We start from the raw sequence: 24,220 nt of genomic DNA, 5'->3' as shown, positions 1-24,220 counted from the left end.
GATTGGATATCTTGTGTTATATTAATTTTATGCATTCATCTTTACCTGACACTTGGATACATCAGGACCCCATTGCCCACTGGGAGTACTAGAAATACTGCCTAAACACTTCTCATAACTCCCCTGTTCTAATTTGCATAGTTATCTGCTTTTGGGTTACCTGAAGGAAAATGCAAAATACTGGAGGAGGCTTTACACTTAGTCATTATCCTGTCATTTCTGCCTGAGTTTACAGCCTCACTTTAGTTGAATTTTGGAAGCTTCTACAGACTCCTAATTTTTTTTAAATTTAAGTTTTGTATTATGACACATTTTAAGCATACAAAAACCTAAAGCATATTATATGATTAACACCTATGCATCCATCATCTAGCTTCAACAGTTATTAACTCACATTGTTTGACTCACATTGTTTCATCTGTATTACTGCTTGTCCCTCTACATATTTTATTAAAACAACTTCTAGGTATCATAAATTTTACTTGTAAATACTTGAATATGTATCATTAAGATATAAAGGCTCTTTAAAAAAAATTCACAACACCATTATGCAAAAAAAAGAAGCCCTAAGAATTCCTTAATATCTAATCAGGATTGGAAGTTCTTAATTGCCTCATCAATTTGTTTTTACCATTAGATTGTTCAAATTAGTTTACAGATATGGACCATACATTGTATTGGTGGGTATGTTTCTGAGACTTTTTAAAACTTGGCCTCCTCCTTTCCCCTGACTTTTTCTTCTTGTTATCAAATTTGTCCTGTACAATTTTGAACATTCTGGATTTGGCAGGTGTAACCTCATGGTGTCATTTAACATGATCCTCTACTCTGTTACAAGTAAACCTGTAGCTAGATTAGGCTTGATCAAATTCAAGTTTGATTTTATTTTTTTTATCCAAGAATACATCATAAGCTGTGTGGTCTGTTTCTTGCCTGTTGCATTGCATGAGGGGACGTATATGTCTTGGTGTATGTGTGTCTGTCTCTCTCTTTTTTTTAAGTTGATCTAATCTGTTTTCCCCATGTACCCAGATTTTTATTTATATACACACATATATACATATATGTACACATACACTCATATATGCACACATACATATGTATGTGTATATATATTATTTTTAAATGAATCGAATTAAAAACTACCCTGCTTAAAACTCTGCAATAGTGCCCTGTTGCTCATAACACCTAAACTTCCTGCCATAGTCTGTAAGGATCTGGGCTTGATTTACCTTTCTAAGCCTCATTTTGTCATTCTGTTCTTTGATAGGCAATGTGGCATTCTTAATAGCATGGGCTTTTGAACTAGACTGAGTTTGTGATCCTGGGCAGGTCACTTAACTGCTCCATGCCTCATTCTTCCCATGTATAAAACAGTGTTCTAGTAGTATGTACCATTAGGCTTATAATTTTGAATAACTTATAAATCATTCACAACAATGCCTGTGTAAAAGTAAATACTAAATATTAGCTATTGTGATTGTTGCTGATATTATGTTGATGGGTTGTTTTTGATCTCTGTCTTCCAAGCACACTGTACTTTTCAATTTCTAGAACCTACCAAGCTCTTGCCAGCCTCAAGATCTTGGCACATTGTTTTCATTATCTCTTGCTATATTCACATTATCCAAAAATTTAGATCTTAAAACAATAGCAGTCCATTTATCTAGCTCCCAAAATTGCAGTTTGGGCATGGCTTGTGAAAGAATGGTTCATCTCTGCTCTACATGTCATAGAGCAGAGATGTAGTTGTTGGGCTGTGAATTCTTTTTAATTGGGTCACTCATGTTGTTGGCAAGCTAGTATTGACTTTTGTCTGGGCATTCAGCTGGTATTGGGGGTTTTGATTACTCTCCATAGGCTAGTTGGCTTTCTTTACTGCATGGTGGCTGGGTGCTAAGAATGAGTATCCTAAGAGAACCAGACTGAAGCTGATTAGCCTATTACAGCCTAGATTCAAATATATAGTCACTTTTACCTTCTTATTTTGGTCCAGGCAGTTACTAAAAGCCCACCCAGGGAAAGCTTATAGACTCTACCTCTAGATAGGGAGATGGCAAGGTTCTAGAAGAGGGACTAGAGATCTTGTTGCAGCCATTTTTGGAGAAAATGCTTTGCCACATGTATGCCGTTGCTTGAACCAGAAACACTCTTTCAGATTCTAATTCTTTGGCTAACTCGTCAACCTAAATTAATTATCCCTTCCATTCTAATTCTGTGCTTTCTCACAGCTCTTTATTTTCCTTGGCAACACTCACATAGTTTGTAATTATCTCTTTAATCTGAGGGTCAGGACCTGGTACCTAGCATTGTATCTGTTAAATATTAAAGTGCATTATGATGATGATGATGTACTAGGGATTGAACCCAGGGACACTTAACCACTGAGCCACATCCCCATCCAATTTTTGAATTTTGTTTGCAGACAGAGTGTCACTGAGTTGCTTAGGGCCTCACTTAGTTGCTGAGACTGGTTTTGAACTCATGATCCTCCTGCCTAAGCCTCTCAAGTTGCTGGGATTACAGGTGTGTGCCACTGCACCCAGAAAAATATATTATTTGTGACTTATAATTCTAAACACTTTATACCACATTTGCACTAATAAAAGCATGTTCCAGACTTTGTGAGAAAAAGGGAACAGACTCAAAATACCAGGAGTCAGTCCTTTAATTCCTCGTATTCCATGTCCTACTGCTCAATTTAGGGTGAGGAAAGAGTGGACAGGAGAAAAGTGTTTGTATAAATTTTGTTGGAGATGAGGTAGAAAAAGACAGTTTATATAGCTGAATTACTGCTTACTTTTTCCATACTTTAAAACCTCAAAACCAGAAATCCATTTTCTATTCCTCTAGCATCCTGTTCAAGAGTGGCAAGAGAATTCCAACTGGTCCTTAAAATATTTATGTGGAGAAGAAGGCCTGATGCTAAGAATTACTCAGTACTCTCATGTAATAGCCTAGTAGATATAGCTTTGCTCAAGGAAAGTTAACTAGATCTTCACCTAGAACCATTATTTTTCTTTTGACACAATCCTAAAAAGATAGGTTATCAGGTTTCTTAAGAGGCAAGGCAGCAGGAAATAGCAAGAAGAACAGCTGTTGATAGTGTCAGATGAAAATAATTTTTTAAAACTTTGAGCAGTGATGACATTATAATCTGGGAACCATAATAATTTGCAGAAGTTCTCATAATTTTTAATGGATTCTGTTCACTTAATGAATACTGTGTGCATCCTTGCAGGTTATTGGAGATATAAAGATGAACAAAATGTGCATGACCTCTGCCCTCAAAGAGCTTACAATTTGGGGATGGGCAGATCTTATGATAAATGTTTGCAAGATATCTTTTTGCATCCTCTTTCTTTTGACACACATGTGTCTTTATATTTAAAATGATTTTCTTATAGTATGATATAGTTGGTTATTGCTTCTTATCCAACCTGACCATCTCTGCCTTTTAATTGGGAATGTTTAAATTATATACATTTAATATGACGGTTGGTACGTTGGTGTTTAAATCTACTATCTTAGGTTTTCTCTTTGTCCCATCTGTTCTTCGTTCACCTCCCTCCTCTTTTGTGTTAAGTTGTGCTAAGTTGTCCAGGCTGGGCATGAACTTAGACTCTTCTTTCCTGAGTCTGCCAAGTCACTGAAATTATAGGCATGCACCATTGTGACAGGCTCTTTCGCCTTATTTTAGATTATATTGTTATGATTGCTTTTATCTCCTTTTTTTCTCTCTCAATGTTTTTTAGGGTTTGTAATAAACATCTTCAACTCATTTCAGTCACATAAGTGATGATAACCACTTTAAATACAATATGAATCTTAGCATAGTACATTTGTCCTTCATCCATGGATGGTGCAGGGGGGAGAGGGCATGACAGGGTCTTGGATTTAGGATCACCCATGGATACCCAAATCTATGGATGCTCAAGTCTCTTATACAAAATAGCACAGTATTTGCAAATAACCCACATCCATCTTCCCACATACTTTATTTTGTGGTGTTGACGATTTAACCTAGAGCCTTGTACATGCCAGGTAAGCTCTGTACCACTGAGCTACATCCCCACCCTCACCCCCTTTAAATATCTTTAGATTACTTATAATACTACAGTGTACACACTGTGCAGATAGTTCTTGTACTGTGTTGTTGAGGGAATAAGAACAGAAAAAATAATGGGTACAGATGCATTTTTTCCCCCCAAGTATTTTCAATCTGCAGTTGGTTAAGTCCATGAATATGCAACTTATGTATATGGAAAGTTAACTGGAGAGTGTCATTCCTCTACCTTTTCTATTATTATGTTTTTTATTTTTACTTCTAGCATTATAACTCTCATACATTATTAATTTTTAATAAAGAGATTTTAAAAATAAAAAATACATTTATTCACACTTATCATTTTTTGTTGCTGTTCATATCCTTGAATAGATCCTGATAGCAACCTAAAATTTATGCAACATAAAATTAACCATTAACCATTTAAAAAGTGTCTAATTCAATGGTAGTTAGTACAGTCACAATGTTATACAACCATTACCACTTGTTTAGTTTCAAGATATTTCCATAACCCTAATTTTAATCTTCATTTCTGAAAGATATTTTGCTAAATAGAGAATACTAGGTTGGTGGGGTTTTGTTCCTTCTGTACGTTGGAGATTTTGTTCTACTGTCTTCTGCTTGCATTGTTTCCAGTGAGACATCTGTTATCATTCATATTTTTCTATATGTAATGAATGTGCTCTATTAACCCAAGGCTGTGTTTAAGACTTATCATTGATTTTAAACAATTTGATTATGATGTCCTTGGTATAATTTTCTTCATGTTTTTTTGTGCTTGAGGTTTGTGGATCCTTATATATATATATATTTCTTTTTCTTTTTGACACTGGGGATTGAACCTAGGGATGCTTTAAAACATCCTCATCCCTTTTTATTTATTTTTTTGAGACAGGGTCTCACTTAATAGCTGAGGCTGGCCTTGAACTTGCAATCCTCTTGCCTCAGCCCCCCAGGTTGTTGGAATATAGGCATGTGCCACCATGTCCAGCTGTTTTTTGAGCTTTTGAGTCTGTGGCCTTTCAATATTATCAAATTATCAGTATTATCAATTTTTTTCATTTATTTTCTTCTATTCTCTTACCTTTAGAGATTAAGCTGCTTATTATTATTCCATAGTAATCACATCGATACTCTATTTTTTCAGTTTTTTAAATTCTTTATTTCTATATCTTTAAAATTTTAATTTTTTAATTTAATTTCATTTCTTTCTGCAGTGTCTAATCTGCTGTTTAACAATTTTTCCATTGTATTTTTCAGTTTTAGATCTCTAAGAAATTGATCTGGGGCTGTTTTATAGGTTCAGGTCTTTTAACTGCTTATGATTTCTTTGACCTTCTTAAATAGTGGACTGTAGTTATAATAGCTACCTAATGGCTTTGACTACAAGTCTGTCTCATTTATCATACATCATTTCTGAATATATTTCTATTGATTCTTTTATGTTTTGCTTATTATGGATTGTATTTTAATTATCTATTAAATGTTAGATATTTAGAATTATCCTTTATTCAGTGCTGTTTTTGCATGCTTTCAAATATTCTTGTACTTTGTTCTGGGACTTAAGTTACTTGGAAATTATATCATCTTTTCAAGGCTTGCTCCTAAGCAGTGTTGTGCAGGAACAGAGCAGCCTTCACTCTATGGCTAATTTTAGCTTACTATAGAGGAAATACTTTTGTGAATACCTTATCCAGTGTGCCATTATCTCTTTTCTCTGGATGAGTGGAACATGAACCATTCTTTACTTTTTGTAAGGCTTGAGTTTTTTTTCTGTCTGCTCTTTCTTTTGTGTCTTCTTGGGCCTCAGATTGTTTTCTCATTGAATTTAATACTCAGCTGAGGAAATGAGAAGGACCTTCTATAGATTTCTAGAATGCTCTTTCTATGTAGCTTTTCAGCTCCCTCTTCTCTAATACTCTTGTCCTGGGATTTCTAGTTGCTATGCCTCTCCCATTTCAAGCCTGTCCTAAACTCAGGGCTCTGTTAGGGTTCCCTTCCCTGTGCTGTGGACAGAAAGAAATCCTCTCTGGTAAGTGGGAAGGAATATTTATAAAGCAAAGTTGCTTCCCTTCTCTCAGGGATTGCTATGCTATGCTGCCTATTGTCCATTGTCTGAAAACTTATTTTGTGTATTTGGTTCATATTTTATTTAAGGTAGAAGGATAGATCTAGTCCCTGCCACTTCATCAAAGTCTGGGAATAGACCTTAAGTAATTACACAGGTATAGTTGTATTGTGACAGTTGCCACAAAAGAGACAACTGGTGCTATGAGTGTTTACTTAGAAAGTCTAAAAGTGCTGTCCAATAATCATTCCATACCTAAGTGATGATAGTAAAAGCCATTAAAAAGATGGAGAATGTGAAGCTTATTTAAGATAGATATCCACCATAAATGATTACTAATCATTTATATAGACTACCTTATTCTTTATGTGGTGCAAGTAGAACATGGTGTGATGATTAAGTATCTTTTTGTATTCCTGTTTCTTTGCATTGTTCTTTCATGACACCATAAATTAGAACTTTTGATTATTTAGTTGTGTATCCGACATCCCCACTAGACTGTTAAATTTGACAAGGTTATTTTACTTTCCATTTTGCCTAATGGTACCTGGCAAAGAGAGGATAGTCAAGAAATATATGTTGAAGGAATTAATGAGATAATGATACTGTGTTTCATATTGGAGGGTTATGACTTACAAAAAGTCCATTTACATTAGGAAAGTTAAACTTCTCAGTTTGTATAAAAGTCTAATGAAATAAGTATATTTTCTAGTAGTTATATGGAATTATAAAAATGCCTATTGCAGAGAGAGAGAGAAAATAGAATATCTTTTGCTAGCATGGTAGAAGCAAAGATTTTATACTATGATATTTTTGAGTTAGTCACTGAGTTACTCAGAAGTAAAGAAAAAAAGTAAATCACATTTAGATTTTTAATGACTAGATATCATTCTTTTCTTTGGGAATAATGAAACAATCCTGTTTTTGGATTTGAATCTCAGAAATAATCACTACTACCTGTGAACTTCAGCCATTATTTAAATTCTCCCCACCTTCTAACAAATCTTTTGTTTTGTTTTAAACCCAACTTCTTTTATATTGAGTTGTTTTAAGGACATTCACACATCCACGTTTACATGTAATAGGAATTTAAAAAAAATGTTTCTTCCCTTTTTTCCTTAAAACCTGTTTCATTTTTGTAACAACACTACTTGTGGATAACATGTTGGTTTGATATTCAGTGAAATGGGAAGAAAATGGACCCTTTCAACTACTCTTGTTACTATTGTAACTTGTTCTATGATAATAATTTTTTATTCTTGAGCTTTAATTTTCATCAAATTACACTTCAGTTTAAAATGCTTGGTTGGCATGGTGCCTAAAATTGCTTTAATAAATATAAAGTTGCTTTTATTAAAATTTTATACTGCTTCCAGTAATTCTGTCACTACTAAAGAAACATACTATTTGAGATTTGATTAGAAACATATTTTTAGTAGAATTTGGAATAAATTCATTTTGTAAATGTTAATGAAAAAATAGAAGGTTAACTGGGTGAAGGTTTGCCTCTACTATATTAATTTCTTATGTCTTCTGTAACAAATACCTTTTCTTACAGTTCTCAAGATCAGAAGCTTAAAACAGTCTTTCAGTGCACTAAAGTCGAGGAGATTCAGCAGAACTGTACTTCCTCAGGAGGCTCTAGGGGAGAATGGTTTCCTTGCCTTTCCACTTTTTAGAGTTGCATTCTGGTTCATGTGCTCTCTTCTTCCATCTTCAAAGCCAGCAGCATAGAGTCTTCAAAACTCTGTCCCTCTGCTTCACCATATCACCTTCCTGATATAGTTGTCTTTATCTGTCTACCTTTTGTAAGGACAGTTATGATTTACATTTAGGGCCCACCTAGATGGTCCAGGATACTCTATCCATAATCTCAGAATTTCAAACCACATCTGTGAAATGCCTTTTGCCAAATAAAACAGCATTCATACGTTCTCGATATTTAAGACCTTGATGTTTTGGGGGACCATTATTCAGCTTTCCATAAGTATTTAAAGGGAACATGAACACATCCTGTTTTTCAACTGTTAGTTTTTTTAAAAAAGTGCAGTTCTATCTTAAAACGTTGTCAGTTTACCTATTTCTTAAAGAAGCTGTATGCACCTGTTTCTGTTGATCATCCATTTTCCACCTGTTTACAATTTTATCCAGTGAAATATGTTTTTCTTCCTGTGTCCATGTCACAAATACTTGGTTGTGATGATTCACATGAAAAAGGTTATCTAAAAGTCACATCATTTTCAAAAACTAATAAGTATTTTTTAAATTAAACTGTACAACCCATTTTATAAATACAGCTTCTTTTTATGTAATACAGCCTTTCTGACTATGTATGATAGAACCTGTAATGGTTTAGAAAGTTTTTTTTTTAACTGAAAATGCATATAGCTTCTTCTTCAAGTGTAAACTAGTAGAGAATTATATTTTAAAAACTGAAGCAAGACGTTTTCCAGGAAAACTTTCTTTCACAGACCAGAGATTCTGGACTAGCTATGCCATTTTATCCTGACAATATACTTTGAGATGTTGAAATAGTGATGTTATAGTTGATTTTTGACAGATTGGAATTATTATTTTGAGTTACATTCAGAGGTCATCATACAGAACATAGTTTAAAATGATTGAGGTTTCTTGATAAATACTGTTTAAAGTGAAGCTATTCTGGATGTCAGTAACTGGTTTTGTCATCAGGCACAACTTGGTGATAATTTCTTTTTCCATTATGAGTATTGCTTTGTAGTCTAAAGTTCCTTTTAGTATTGGACTCTACTCGATTGTAAAGATTTTTTTTGAACCATCCAGTAAAATTTTCACTGGCCCACTATGTTTTAAATTTTAACATATAAAAGGCACCTTTATTCATTTATAATCTGAACATCAAACATAAAGTTAGAGTTATTAGTTGTGAAAATTTCCTGAAATGATAGTACAGTGAGTGTGTGAGATTTGTTGGAGTTCAGTGGCAAAAGCATATTAAACTCAATGCATCGCAGTAGGATTAGGAGCCAGAAGATGTGATTAAATGTAAAAATGGTATTGTTAAAATTGCCATATCTATTCTACAAGATTAATTATGAATATCAATCAAGATAGGCCATGCTAAAAACAAACAAACAAAAATCATATCAATGCAATCATTCTTAGCATTTTGTTATCCAGTCTATGGTATACCTAAAGAGGTGTGCCTTCATCACTTTGCTACTTACTCTCTCGATGTCTCATCAAGGACAGAAAAAAAAAAAAAAACATGATAAAGGCAGAGATTGAGGAAACAATCTTGTGAAGCATACTTAAAACTTCTGGTTAAAGTTGGATTTAGGATTTACTGTGGGCTTGTTTTCTGTCTCTTCTTTCATTATGATTAAAAGGTGGCCATTTATCTGTATCATTCTCCTCCACCAAATTATATTACCTGTCAAAGAAAACATTTCAGAAATTTCCCCAAAACCTTATCCAAATACCTGAAAAATTTAAATTACAATTGATTAGCTATATTGATTACTCTTTAAACACTGGATAGTCTGAGAACCTCCCTATTCAGTTTGAGTTGAACAGATTGCTTTATAGCAGAATGCTGTCGCCCTTGAAGTCCAAGATCTAAAAAAAAAAAAATCCATTTCCAGCGGCCTGATATCCAGCTAATAGAAGTAGTAATAGAGGAAAATAGGTCCTAAGTGACAGGAAAACTCAGGCCATAGGATCAGATCACCATGAAAAGAGAAAAATCTTTGTGTGCTGGCAAGTAAATGGTAATTTAGAAAAATAATTTTAAAGATACTTGACGAATGTATATGTCTTGCCAAAGCAAGCACAAAGATACTTAAAAGGCATAATATTAGATGTTTTACCCAGTACAAGTAATTTACTTAATAAATAGTCTATGGACTATACCTAATTACTAAAGCCAGCTTGGAATGATTCTTGGAAATAGAATATGTTATAGCGGGGCTAGAATGCTTTCTTAGAATCTTTTCATTTTCATTTATTTCATTTGAAGAAGATGTAGAAATAAGTCAGTGCCATCAATATGAGGGGGTAGATTCCTCAGCATTGTTGATGATTGAACTCTTATTCATGTAATTTTTGAGAACTTGATATTTGGAAGCTTTGGCTATTACCATTGTCAGGCATGTATTTCAGTAACAATGCCGAGAGGACTGTGAAGAGCATGATATTCGCATCCAAAGTAATGATATGCTATTGATTTATCTCCATAATTGCCTCTCTGCTGGAATTTTATTGACAGAAGTAGGATAGCACAGCAGCACAACTTCAGTGACTGTGAATGTTAAGGATTTTTAAGGGTTCTTACGTGTTTTCATGAGAGAAGGATATATGCTCTAGTACCACTTATCTTTTATCTGTATTTTAAAGACACTTTGTACTAGAATGCTTAGTTAAATTGATTGTATGGTTTGGAAGAATCCAGAAGCTTACTTTTGGTCATGTCTCTGACTTGTATTTTAACAGAATGATTCCATTTATTTAACAGAATAAAAATAAATAATTAAAAATAATACCAGTACTAGTAAAACCAATTAATACATTGGTTCTTGAGACTAGAAATTGGTTATTAATTCCAAAGTATATCCTATCTGCATCAGAGATCTGCTAAATTTCATCACATAGTATTTTGAAATGGGAGGACATGATAGGAAGAATATGCATACTTTGATAATATATGAACTTTACATATGTGAAAATACTTTCTGGGCTGGGGCTGTAACTCAGTGGCAGAGCACTTGCCTAGCATGTGTGAGACACTGGGTTTGATCCTTATCACCACATTGAAAAAAAAAAGCATGCTATCCATCTACAACTATAAAAAAAATTTTAAATTACTTTCTTCTTTTTTTCTCCACTATTTTTCTTACCTTGGTTTGGTTTTTTTCTGGCAAAAATATCTAAGAATTTAATTCTGCCAGCATTTATTAAATATCTTTCATGGAGCAGGTATAGGTTTGGTGACAGCAGTGAACTTCAGGTTTATATGATAAAAGAATTCTTTCATTCAGTGAAATCAGTGAAAGATGAAGATATGGGCTCCAGAGCTAAACTGTGTGTATACACTGACAGTATATTGTGTTCAGCTAATTATATGCCCTCTTTATGTCTTAGATTCCTCATCTTCAAAAGGAGTATAATAACAACTACCTCACAAAGATTGAAAAGATTAAATAACAGATATAATGCTTTGAAATATGTCTCACTATGTAGGAAGCTCTCATAGATGTTAATTATAAGCAAATGATTTTTGCCACATATCCATTTGATAAATTTAAGCTTTGTCTTCAGTTTTAAGAGCAACATATTTAATTTTTTTAGTTTAGATTATCTAATCTATGGCTTACTTCCTTTGGCACAAATGAATATAGTTGTTGTTTAACAATTTATTGTATTGTGTGTTAATTTATAAAAAGGATACTCTTGAGATATCACATAATTCCAACTGCAAAAGTTTAAATGCTATCAACTTTTTCAGTCATTTACTGGATTAAATATCTGATATTTTCTGTTTTTTAAATATTAAGAGTGTAACCTTTTCTACACAGAATTAGTTTCTACAGAGAATTTTCATTATTTTGTAAAATCAAGAACAAGGTAAAACAGGGTAATTAAAAATACAGTTTTTAAAAAAACTTAGTGTTGAAAAAAGAGGATTATGAATAGATATAGTAGGCGCAAGATATGAGATCATTTAGTAGAGTAGAAAACTAAACATGGTTGAGTTTCTTGGCAAATGAACGAGAAGCATATTAAGCATATTGAGTTGTAATCTTGTTTGGGTATAACAACAGACAAGTTTTCTCCCCTAGAACTGTCATGTAAGATACTCAGTAAGATAGTGATCCCATGGGAATTTCTCTTACCTGTTAAAAGATTCAAGGGAAAATTACATCTTAATTTAGTGAAGGCATTTTTCTAGGGAATTGAGATAATCTGATATTTACCTTCTGAACATATATTACTATTATTGGGAAAGAATTTAGTCTTAAAAAATTTAGAACAGATTACAGGCCCTTAACAAAATATTTTTCATAAATCTACCAAAATACAGTTGGCCTTCTGTATCCACAGCTAATGTACCTAAGGATTCAATCAACCGTAGGTTGAAAACATTTTGAAAAATAATGTGTACTGAACATGTACAGACTTTTTTTGTCATTATTCTCTAAACAATCCAATATAACAACTACTTGTGTAGCAAGATATATAATAATCCAGAGATGATTTAAAGTATTTGGGAGGCTGTGTGTAGGTTATATGCAAATACTGTGTCATTTTAAGTAAGGGACTTGATCATTCTTGGATTTTGGTATCCATAATCATCCTGGAACCAATCACCTGAGGATACGAAGAGATGACTTTACTGAAGTAGTAGTGAGTAAGAGTGCATTCTTTAAAAGTGTGTGGTTTAGTTTATAAAAGTATATAAACTTTGCATTCTTCATACTATCTATACTTACTTGTGGTATAAAATATTGTTTTATTACCATGATGTAAAATTGTAGCATGACATGTCCTGCTCATGCTGCTGTTTGTGGTACCCTTGTTATTGAATCACTTCTCTCTTTTCTTAAGAAATAGGGTTAATTTGTTTTTCTCAAATGTCTCAAAAGAGCATTTGATTAAGATTCTAGAGCTCTTTTTTTTGTTTTTGACTAGGAAATATAGTATTACCACATTTCCTAGGCGCCAGAGTATGGCTCTTATAGAACTGAAGAGAACTGGTTCTTCCAGAATATGGCTTTTATAGAACTGAAGAGTACTGGTTCTTAAATCGTTGGATGAGGCAACTTTAATTGGAGTTAATAATAGTTAGTAGTGGGGATAATAGCCCCTTAAATATTATGGAATGTCTGTCCAACACAAAGGCTTTAGTACCATAGATATTTTTTCTGTTTATAAGTTGGTTAAATTAATGTGTGTCTGTACTTAAATTATCTTCTCTTCTGTGTTGTGTTAGCTGGAGAATCTCCAGCTTTAGATGATTGTTTCTGTCCTCTCCTCCCAGTACTGCAGATAGAATATAGGAACTTTTGCATTCTAGGTATGTGCTCTACCATCAAGCTATATCCTCAGCCTTTTTATTCATTTGGTGTATGGGTTTTTTGTGATTAATACTTCACATTTTCCCTCACATTTTTTAATTGCTACATTATAGTGGTACATACTGGTGGATTTTGTTGCTACATGTTCATATACGCACACAATGTAACAGTTTGACTAATATTCTCTGGTATTTACTCTTCCGCTCCCCTCTTTCCTTCCCCTCCCTTCAATTTTCATGAGACATCCCCTCCCCCGCCTTGTATACAACCACACTTTTTTTTTCCCTTTTTTCTCTCTAGCTTCCACATATGAGAGAAAACACAGGACCCTTGATCTTCAGAGTTACTTTGCTTAACATTATGTTGTCAAGTTCTGTCCATTTTCTTTCAATTAACATAATTTCATTTTTGTTTATGTCTAAATAAATAAAACTCAATTGTGTATATATGCCACATTTTCTTTATCCATTCATCTGTGGATAGACATTTAGGCTGGTTTCATAATTTGGCTGTTGTGAATTGTACTGCAGTAAATATGGATATGCATGCATCGCTTTAGGATGACTTTAATTCTTTAGGATAAATATGGCTGGGTCATATGGTGAGTCCATGCCTAGTGTTTTGGGGAACTTCCATACTGATTTAATAGTGATTGCTCTGCCACTGAGCTACAACCCCAGCCCCCAGCTCAGTCTATGTCTTTTGATTGATGAATTTAGGACATTAACATTCAAGATTATTATTGTGATGTGATTGGTATTCCCAGTCATTTTGGCTTATTTCTGCTTATTAATTTGAATTAGTTTCGCCTTTGACTATTCCTATAGTGTATTTCCTCCCTTTGCTGATTTTCTTTTTTTTTTCCATTTCATGTTCATGGAATATTTTTTTTTAAAAAAAGTGTTAGTGCAGGGTTTCTGGTTGTGAATTCTTTTAACTTTTGTTTATTGTGGAAGGTTTTATTTCATTCTTTCCTTGATGTATCTTTATCTGGTTTTGATGTCAGAGTGATACCGACTTCATAGAATGAGTTTGGAAGGGTTCTTTTCTCTTCTTCTCTCTTTCATGGAATAATTTGAGAAGTATTGGTGTTAGTTCTTTGAAGGTCTTGTAGATCTCAGCTGAGAATCCATCTGGTCCTGTGCTTTTCTTAATTGGTAGGCTTTTGATAGTGTCTTCTATTTCATTGTTTGAAATTGATCTGTTTAAATTGTGTATGTCCTCCTGATTCAGTTTGGGTAGATCATATGTCTCTAGAAACTGGTCAATGTCTTTTGAGACTTTCAGTTTTATTGGAGTATAAATTTTCAAAATAGTTTGATTATCTTCTATATTTTAGTAGTGTCCATCGTGATATTTCCTTTTTCATCATGAATTTTAGTAATTTGAGTTTTCTCTCTCATTCTCTTCATTAGTATGGTAAAGGTTTACCAGTTTTATTTAGTTTGTCAAAGAACCAACTTTTTGTTTTGTCTATTTTTTGAATTGTTTCTTTTGTTTCAATTTCACTGATTTCGGCTCTGATTTTAATTAGTTCCTGTTGTCTACTACTTTTGGTGTTGATTTGTTCTTTTTCTAGGGCTTTGAGATGTAATGTTTGGTTATTTATTTGTGGACTTTTTATTCTTTTAATGAGTAAGCTCAATGCAATGAACTTTCCTCTTACCTCTGCCTTCACAGTGTAACAGAGATTTTGATGTGTTGTATTGGTGCTCTCATTTATTTCTAAGTATTTTCTTATTTCATCCCTGATTTCTTCTGCTATCCATTTTGTCATTCAGTAACATATTAATTAGTCTCCAGGTGTTGGAATAGCTTCTATTTTTTTAAATCGTTGATTTCTATTTTCGTTCCATTATGATCTGATAGAATGCAGGGTATTTTCTCTATTTTTTTGTATATGCTAAGAGTTCCTTTATGGCGTAATATATGGTCTGTTTTAGAGAAGGATCTGTCCATGTTCTACAGAGAAAAAAGTGTATTTGCTCATTGATGGATGAAATATTCTGTGTATGTCTGTTAAGTCTAAACTATTAATTGTATTTTTAGTTCCATGTTTTCTTTGTTTAATTTTTGTTTGGAGGATCTTTGACTACAGAAAACTTGATCATATGAAAGTGAGAGTCATTTTAAAGTCTGAGGGTTATGTTGGAATGAAAATGCATAGAGAAATTAGAAATGGAATGGTGGTGTTTACCACTTGAAAAAACCTGGGTTTAACCTAATTGGCAGTAGAACTGTATTTCAATCGGATTTTGAAATTAAGCAAGGAGAACATTTTAAATGAAATGATTTGAAGATAAAAATTTGAGGTATTTACCACTCCTTCACTCCCTCTACCTACCCACCCCTCCACCTGGAAAAATTTACAGGAATGTTAGATATACTTTGATATATAAAAATAAAAACTAAATTTTATACCAAAGAATCATAGTTTGCCTTTGAAAAAAGAGCAGTTTACAGGTGCTGTATCTCTAATATATTGATTTTAAATATCATCAAATTTAGAAAAATAAACAACTTCACTCTACTCTAATGAGTGTTCACCTTAATTATGTTTATACATGTGGGTTAGAATTGGATATATGAGATGTTCCCATGTATGTGGTTTGAGTGCTAAATTATAGATTCTAGATTTTCCACTATCTGGGGTTAAAATTTAAGATTTTAAACAAGCTCAGGTATGAATGTAGAAATCCACTGGGCTCAAATGGCCCCAAAATACATTAGCCTTGCTAATAATCAGGGATATGCAAATTAAAACAACAATAGAATACCTTTTCATGCCCATCAAGTTGGCACAAATTAAAGATGTTAATTGGACATTACCAAGTGTTGGTAGAATGTAATATAGGAACTAATAAGAGTGCAAATTGGTAAAAACAACAAAAGACAAAGTGCAAATTGGCACAAGTGCCATGAATAGGAATTTGGATGTATGCTATGGTGAGTACCCTATGAAAAGGAATTCTGCTTCTAGTGTATCTGTTAAATATGTGCACAGGAAGACATATAGGAGCATCATTGTAAGAATGCAAAAATGGGAACAACTTATCTATCAGGAAATAGCTACATTAAATATTGCCCAACATTCTCCATTAGAAATATTATGTGAACAACATATAAAATTTTAATTTACTTTAAATTTTTTTTTTGTAATTGTAGATGGATATCATACCTTTATTTTATTTGTTTATTTTTATGCAGTGCTAAGGATAGAACCCGTTGCCTCACACATGCCAGGCAAGTGCTCTGCCACTGAACTATAACTCCAGCCCTTAATTTACTTTTAAACTCAAAAAGACGAAATAAATTTTAATATATTTGACACATTATCTTTTAAACATTAATGTAAAGATCAGTGAGATATTTTTACATTATTTTTTCATATTAAGTCTTTGAAATCCATTTTTTACTTTTGCATTTAGAGCACATCTCTGTAGGGATGTTAAATTTTCATTGGAACTACTTGATCTGAATTTAAATTTCATGAAGTTTACTGACAGAAAAAGAAAATTCATAAAACCAAGTTGTTCTATACTTAGAAATTCTTCATTAATTGAGTTAAATATCAGATAAAGTTAATTTACTTTCTTAATTTCATAAGCCATATTTCAGTTGTTCAGTACTATGGTGTCTAGTGGCTACCATAGCATAGTTTTTTTTTTCTTTTTTCTTTTTTTGGTACCAGAGATTGAACTCAGAGGCATTTAACCACTGAGCCACATCCCATCCCTTTTTATTTTTTGAGACAAGTTCTCAACTAAGATGCTTAGGCCTCGATAAATTGCTGAGGCTGACTTTGAATTTATAATCCTCCTGCCTCAGTCTCCCGAACCTGGGATTACAGGGTGTTTGCTACTGAGTATGACTATAGTACATTTCTACTATCACATATACTAGTATCCTCTACTAGATGTACTGCTATGTGGCAACTAAGTTACCTGTGTATGTATAAAATAAAATGTGCTTTTTAAATTCAGAATTGCAGTATCAATAAGAACTGGAGAAATGTTATAAAGTTTATGTTTCTTTTGAGCAATTTTAAGTAATAAGAATGATATAGGGAATAATATGACACCCATGTACCCACTGATCAAAATTTGCAAATGGTACCTTCATATCTTCCTCCTTGATCTTGGGTTTGTTTTAGATTATTTTGTTCAGATATTATATAGATTCAGTATCTACTTATTTAGCCTGTAGAATATATAAAAGTGTACCCAAGGATGATACTATTCTTTGAAGGTGATATTAGAACTTAAATGAACTTTTAATGTTTAATTCATTTTTAGAGTCTATTGGTATGTTTATTGAGAAATCACTTATTTTAGATTTTTACTCATGTGCCACCTATATTAACAAGAATTAAAAGTCCAGTTATCAGGATGCTACTTCCTTAGATTTCCCTAGTACATACTGTCAATTATCCAGGTTCAGCTTTATTTAATAGAGGAAATCACCTGGGAAAAGAAGACTATTTAAAGTCTAATAAAATTGAAAATACAGAGAATCACAGCCTCTGGGATGGGAGTCTCCTGTGTTTCTCCTTTGCTAGCAAAGCAGTAAACCTTCTTTATCCTTTTTCTCAAAACAAAACAAAACAAAGCAAACCTAAAAATACAATACTAGTTTAAAATGTAATTATAAGAATGTAACTATATATATACTATATATCAGGTATACTTCCTGTTACATTTTAAAACACTCAGCATTTTAAATAGGTGAAAAGGATAGGTGAGACAGACAATGTCATTTGGCAGTTATTTATAATAGATAGCAAGCCAGGTTCTTTGAACATTGAATATGTTGCTTAAATATATACAATTAAATCACTTGATGTTTACCCTGATTTTGACCATATTCCTTATCTTTTAAATGCAGCTACTAAAGAAAGTATCCAAGAGTACATCCATACTAAACTCTGATATCAAAGGTTGTACTGTGACCTACTGAAAAGACTGAGGTTAATTAAAATTACTCTTAAAGAGAGATGGCATGTGAGGGATACGAACAGTGTTGTTACTATTTAAGTATTTTTTATAATTTTAATTTCCAAAGGGATATTTTAAATTTCTTGATGTCTACTTCAAATATGCCAATTAAAAGAAATAGTTTGAGCTGGTTTGTAGTTCAGTGGCAGAATGCTTGCCCAGTATATGTGAGGCACTGGGTTCAATCCTCAGCATCACATATAAATTATTTACAAATAATATTTATTTATTTTTATTATTTTTTTTTATTGGTTGTTCACAACATTACAAAGCTCTTGACATATCATATTTCATACATTAGATTGAAGTGGGTTATGAACTCCCAATTTTTACCCCAAATGCAGATTGCAGAATCACATCGGTTACACATCCACATTTTTACATAATACAAATAATATTTAAAGAAAAAAAATAGTTGATATCATGAAAGTATTTCTGATACTCAGTTATTGTAATGCAAACAATGATTTAAACAAGAAGTTTTCATTTGAATGTGCAATTAACCAGTTTAAAAAAAAACAAAGAATTTAGATCATATAAATTTTGAAAATCCTTCCAGAAAACATTTTGTAGTTGTTGGTGTCCCATTTTAGGTCTGTACCTCTGTACTTTTACTTTTAGAATGCTACTTTACTGTTTTGATTTGCCATACATAGTAATTTGTAAGTTTTTAAAAGTATGTACCTGCTATGTTTTTGGTTCATCACTAGATGGAGTTCTTGCAGTATAACTATGTGTTGGGTAGGCATTAATAGAATAATCTTTATTTTCCTTAAAATATGCATGTGTGTTTTTTTAAAAGGGTATTTTATACGGGCTGGGGCTGGGGCTGGGGCTTGATGGTAAAGCGCTGGCCTAGCACATGGGAGGTGCTGGGTTCTATCTTAGCACCATATAGAAATAAATAAAATAAAGGTATTTTGTCCATCTACAACTAAATATACTAAAAAGTATTTTATTTATAAACAATCAATTATTAAATAGAACATGGCAATAAGACTGCACAGTTGGTAGAATGCTATTGGATTATATAGTCAGTCTTTTGTGGCATCAAAACAGCTATTTTAGTCAATAAGATTTTTCCTAAGGGGTGTGTGTATATGAGAGAGATGAGGGGGATATGACTAGTTCCTTGGTCATCCTATAGAATTACAATGTATATTATTAATTTGCACAAGATAGTTCTTTCTAGAAAATTCTAATACTTAAGTTCCTGCTTGTCTGAAGCCATGCTGTGCCACCTTACAACGGCACTGAGACTGAATTCTTCAATATTACCAGTGAAGTTAAATGGACATTAGGTAAATGGTTTGTCCATTCCTTGAGTTATCCTTGTTGTTGTCCTTTTAGCCTTACCAAATGTCAAACCCCAATCCAGCCACAAATAAAAGGTTTTTTTTAACATATGAAAAAATTATTTTATTATTATTTTACTATATAACATTACTGAATACACCAGATTGCATTTTCTCAAATGGCAAATGCAAATGAGACACCAGATAACATTTTTCTTTGATTCTCCCAGGAATCTCAATATCATCTGTCTTTTGGCAGATTCAGATTCTTAAAACATCTGTGATACTGTCCATGAGGATACCAACGATGTGTAGTAGTAAAGAACATTTTACTAAGTTTTTCTATTATGGGTCCTTGCTCAAAGTGTTCATATTTTTCTTCTTATCTGGTTTTTAGCACTTGATCATTACTGTTATTATTGTGCACAGGATTTGGTTGAGGGATAGGTTGTGTGTGTGTGTTCATATGGGGGATATCCACAGAAGGGTGATAGCATACTGTTGTCCTGCCTTCAGATGTCAAAGTGAGCTCTATTTGCAATTATAGTCATCTGGAAGAGAAGAAAATATATTTATTGCAAACACCAGATAAAGCTCTGTTTTGAACTGGAGATACATAATTCAAGAAAATTCTCTTTGATATCCATTTTTTTTAAGTTTTAAAATTTTGAATTAGTTGTAGATGGACATAATACCTTGATTTTATTTATTTAGTTTTATGTGGTGCTGAGGATCGAACCCAGTGCCTCACACGTGCTAGGCAAGTGCGCTACCCTTGAGCCTCAACCCCAGCCCCTGATATCACCCATTTTAATGCTGTTGATGGCCATGGTGTTTAAGATGATCAGATGGTATGATGAAAAGTGTAGTGAAGAGCAACCACCTTTAAAATCTGCTTCTAGGCATACCAAACTTTTATTCCTGGAGGAGTCCCCAGAGCCTCAAGGTCAATCAGCTCCAGCCGGAGGATGTTGGTCAGCTCTAGAGGGGCGCTACAGGAAGCAAGAGATCACCTGCAGGCCCTTGTACAGGACTGCTGCAGTCTGGAGATGCTGGCAACTTTGTCCTGCAGGCAGGACAATGCCATGTTGCCTCAATCTTTTTTCTGTCTTACATTCTTTTTATTTATTCTAATCAAGAAGGATATTTTCATCTGGAAAATGATGTACCTTTTTAGCCCTTTAATCCTGTAGATGGGCATGTTTGTGTATCTGCTCATTTTCTACTTTCCATTTTTTTCCTTTTTTAGTATTGGGTTTGAACCCAAGTGTGCTTTACATTGAAATATATCAGCAGTCTTTTTTAATTTTTAATTTCGAGATGGGATCTCACTAAATTGCTTAGGGCCTCCCTAAGTTGCTGGGGCTGGCCTTGAACTTGAGAACCTCCTGTGTCAGCCTCCTCACAGGGAATTTATAGGCATGCAGCACTATGCAGAGCTCCTTTTCCTTCTTAATGAATAATAGAAGTACTTTCATACCATGTGCTGTTAAGTCAGTTCATTTAAAATTTAAAATTGTCATTTTATGGTTCTTTGGCAGTCTTTGAAAATGGCCCCTGAAACATTTTTTTCCCCTCACTGGTAATTGTAATGTAAATGTAACTTTTAAAAATATCTTTTATTTGTCAATGGACTTTTATTTTATTTATTTATTTATATGCGGTGGTGAGAATTGAACCCAGTGTTTCACACATGCTTGGCAAGCATTCTACTGAGCCACAACCACTGAGCCACAACCCTAGCCCCACATAAATGTAATTTTTACACAGTATTTTAAATGATGTTTTAGTACCTGTGCAAGGTTTTCAAAAAGTAGTTATAGGATTATAAAGAGAAGTAGAAGGCCCCTATCCCATATTATCCATATCTAGCCTAACCCCTAAATGCAACTACTTAAAAAAATTTCTAATCTTATTTCTCTTGGTGGTTGCCTCCATAGCATTAATAAGCTCTTATACTACTGTGTTAAAACTTTGGAGATTAAATCCATGTTGCAGAAAGTCAACGGATAGTCAACTTTTACCATTTCCATATTTTTCTTTCCACTGCTTCCTGCCACTCAATGCAATTATTTTGTATAAGTTTCTCCATTGATTAGCTCTACAATTTTAAATGAGTGCCAAAAATTCTAGTGTGAACTGTGGAAATGTGTTATGAAGTTAAGGAATAACCAGTCTATAGCTAGCCAGGTAGGAGTTGTAACAGACCACTAATCATTTTATTTTGGGGGGCATGCTATAAAGTTCATTATATATAAACTTCTTTCTTCAATTATAATTTGTGAAATTTTTTTTAAAATGACAACTGTTTCAATTAGGAAACATCAGAAGTCTGAAGGTAGTCTTGATTCATTAGATCAGTGCTATAGTCAAGAAACCTGGAGTCTTTGTTTTTTTCCTGTCTGCTATTATTAACTAAGAATGTTGGCCTTATTCTCAGGTATGCTTTGCTTACAGTGCTAGGATTGCTTCTTCAGGTCCAGGTGTCACATGCAAATATTATTTAGAATATTCTTTCTTAAACATATAATTGTCTCTTTGTGAATGTTCCTAGAAACTTCAGCAAACTTTTCCTAGTTATTTTATCGACCATAATTGATTCAGAGATCCATTCCTGAACCAGCTTCTGACAAGAGTGGAATTGTCACAATTATTCCATGGTGAAGAAGGTGGTGGTGTAATTGAGATTTCTTAGGGAAGTGCAAAGAAGAATAAATAGTGTATAGAAGAATAAATAGTGGATAGCTAAGAATGTCTGCAACAGCATCAAAATCTTCAGTAGAAATATTACTAACCTTGTTTGTAATACTTCTGTCAATCTAATTTCTTTTGAAAAATTAAGTGGAAAGTCTGGTAATTATTTGAAACCATACCTTCTCTTTATCTCTTTTGCTACATTATCTATTTGTACTTATATATTTGAAAAAGGACATTTGTGAGCTAGGCATTAAAGATACTAGGAAATGTATCATTTCTCTTCCTTCCCTTTAGTTTCATTGTTATTTATTGGACCCATATCTTTGTACTCCCTTGGAACAAGTATTTATTGAGTAATCACATAATATTTGCAAATATAGACTTCAGTAGTAATTTTAAACAGCATTGTCATTGATTTTAATCAAAGCTATCCAAATGACAAATGTTAACTTTTTGCATTTTTTTTCTATATTAGAGCTTTTATATCTTCTGGCAAATAATCTTTTTGTTTTGCTTCAGTTTTTTTATGATCCTCATTTCTTATTGCACAGATGCCCGATGGCTAAATGTAGTAATTCTCTGTCAATTCTAATGAGTTTTATAAGCCTTATTTTAAATTTTTTTGTACTGGGGATTGAATTCAAAGCTGCTTAACCACTGAACCCCATTCCAAGCTCTTGAGATATTTTATTTAGAAACAAGTTCTTACTAAGTTGCTTAGGGCCTCGCTAAGTTGCTGATGCTGGCTTTAAATTTGCGGTCTTCCTGCTTCAGCCTTCTGAGCCACTGGGAATACAGGCGAGGGCCTACACACATAGCTGTATAAGCCTTATTTTTAAAACAATATTCTGATTTTTCTACTTTTTTCCCTCAGAGTTACCTTATACTTAACATTCTTACAATTTTCAACATCCATATTAAGTTTTAGACCCATCACTATATATAGTACTTCCATAAAATTTCAACCCGACATGAAGAATTTCAAAATTATTCTTATACTACTAGTATTCTGGAATTATTTAATGAACCAACAACAAACAATAAAATACTACTCCGGCAAGATTTCTTATATCATGTAGTAGTTAGAGCTACTTATTGTCCTGGTTGTAGATGTGTATGAAATTACCAAGTAAAAGATTCTATAGGATAAATATGTATGTGTTTGTATAGTTTTCCTTTTTTAAGCTGGTTTAAAGCATTTCATTCAAAATTCATTCTTTTAAATTTGTTTTAGATTCTTTAGTTTCTTACCAGAGTTACTTTGAGTGTTCTTAACAAATATCTAAGAAGTTGTGGCTCAGTGGTAGAATGCTCGCCTAGCACACAGACACTGGGTTCAATCCTCAGCACCACACAAAAATAAAGGTATTGTGTCCACCTACAACTAAAAAATATATATTACAAAAATACTGTAGTCACTATTAAATAAGACCTCAATTTTGTATTGTCTTATATGTATTTTCTAGTAAACATTACTACATAAAGACCAACTTTCATTGAAATAATATTTACCTCAAAATTTGTCTTTTCATTATTATATTGTGGTTATAAATATAAGACCTAGGAGTATTTATGTGTTACAGGAAAAAGAGTTTTGAAGTTAAATAATTTTTCATGTGCTGGATTATTTGGGGTTACATGGGTTTCTTTACTAGAAAACTTTTTAGAATAATAATATAAGTGGGCATTTTAACTATTTTACAATAAGATGTAACAGTGTTTGCAAAACTAATTTAAATATGAAATACTTATTTCTCAAATTGTTCTATAGAACACAATGTGAGAAACACTAGTATTTGATCCAATTAGTAGTTGTGCTAATTATTGTAAAAAAAAGTAGAGTGTTTGACCTTGACTTATGAGTGCCATCCAGTTTATTCGTAAAGGGGTTAACCTTAACACTTGGATGCTAGAGACAATCAGCTTCAAATGTGTTTGAGATCTTTTTAATTTGGGTATACTTTCTCTACTACTTCTACAGCTTTCTCTAAATGAAATGTATTGATGTGTACTATTGAAATATATTTTTAAAAGACTGATCATAAGAC

General features: G+C 32.9%; 1 protein-coding gene and 1 pseudogene across 3 annotated transcripts in view; one reads left to right on the top strand and one right to left on the bottom strand.

Moving 5' to 3' along the window:
- Homer1 (homer scaffold protein 1) overlaps window positions 1-24,220 on the top strand; it is a 152,340-nt gene that overhangs the window by 22,011 nt on the left and 106,109 nt on the right. The window lies entirely within an intron of this gene.
- LOC101972964 (large ribosomal subunit protein mL42 pseudogene) lies at window positions 19,717-20,118 on the bottom strand (annotated as a pseudogene).

The sequence above is a fragment of the Ictidomys tridecemlineatus genome, chromosome 1 (assembly GCF_052094955.1).
Source record: "Ictidomys tridecemlineatus isolate mIctTri1 chromosome 1, mIctTri1.hap1, whole genome shotgun sequence".
NCBI classification, from domain to species: domain Eukaryota; kingdom Metazoa; phylum Chordata; class Mammalia; order Rodentia; family Sciuridae; genus Ictidomys; species Ictidomys tridecemlineatus.
Note: the sequence above shows the minus strand (reverse complement) of the source record. Positions and strands in the feature narration are given on the sequence as shown.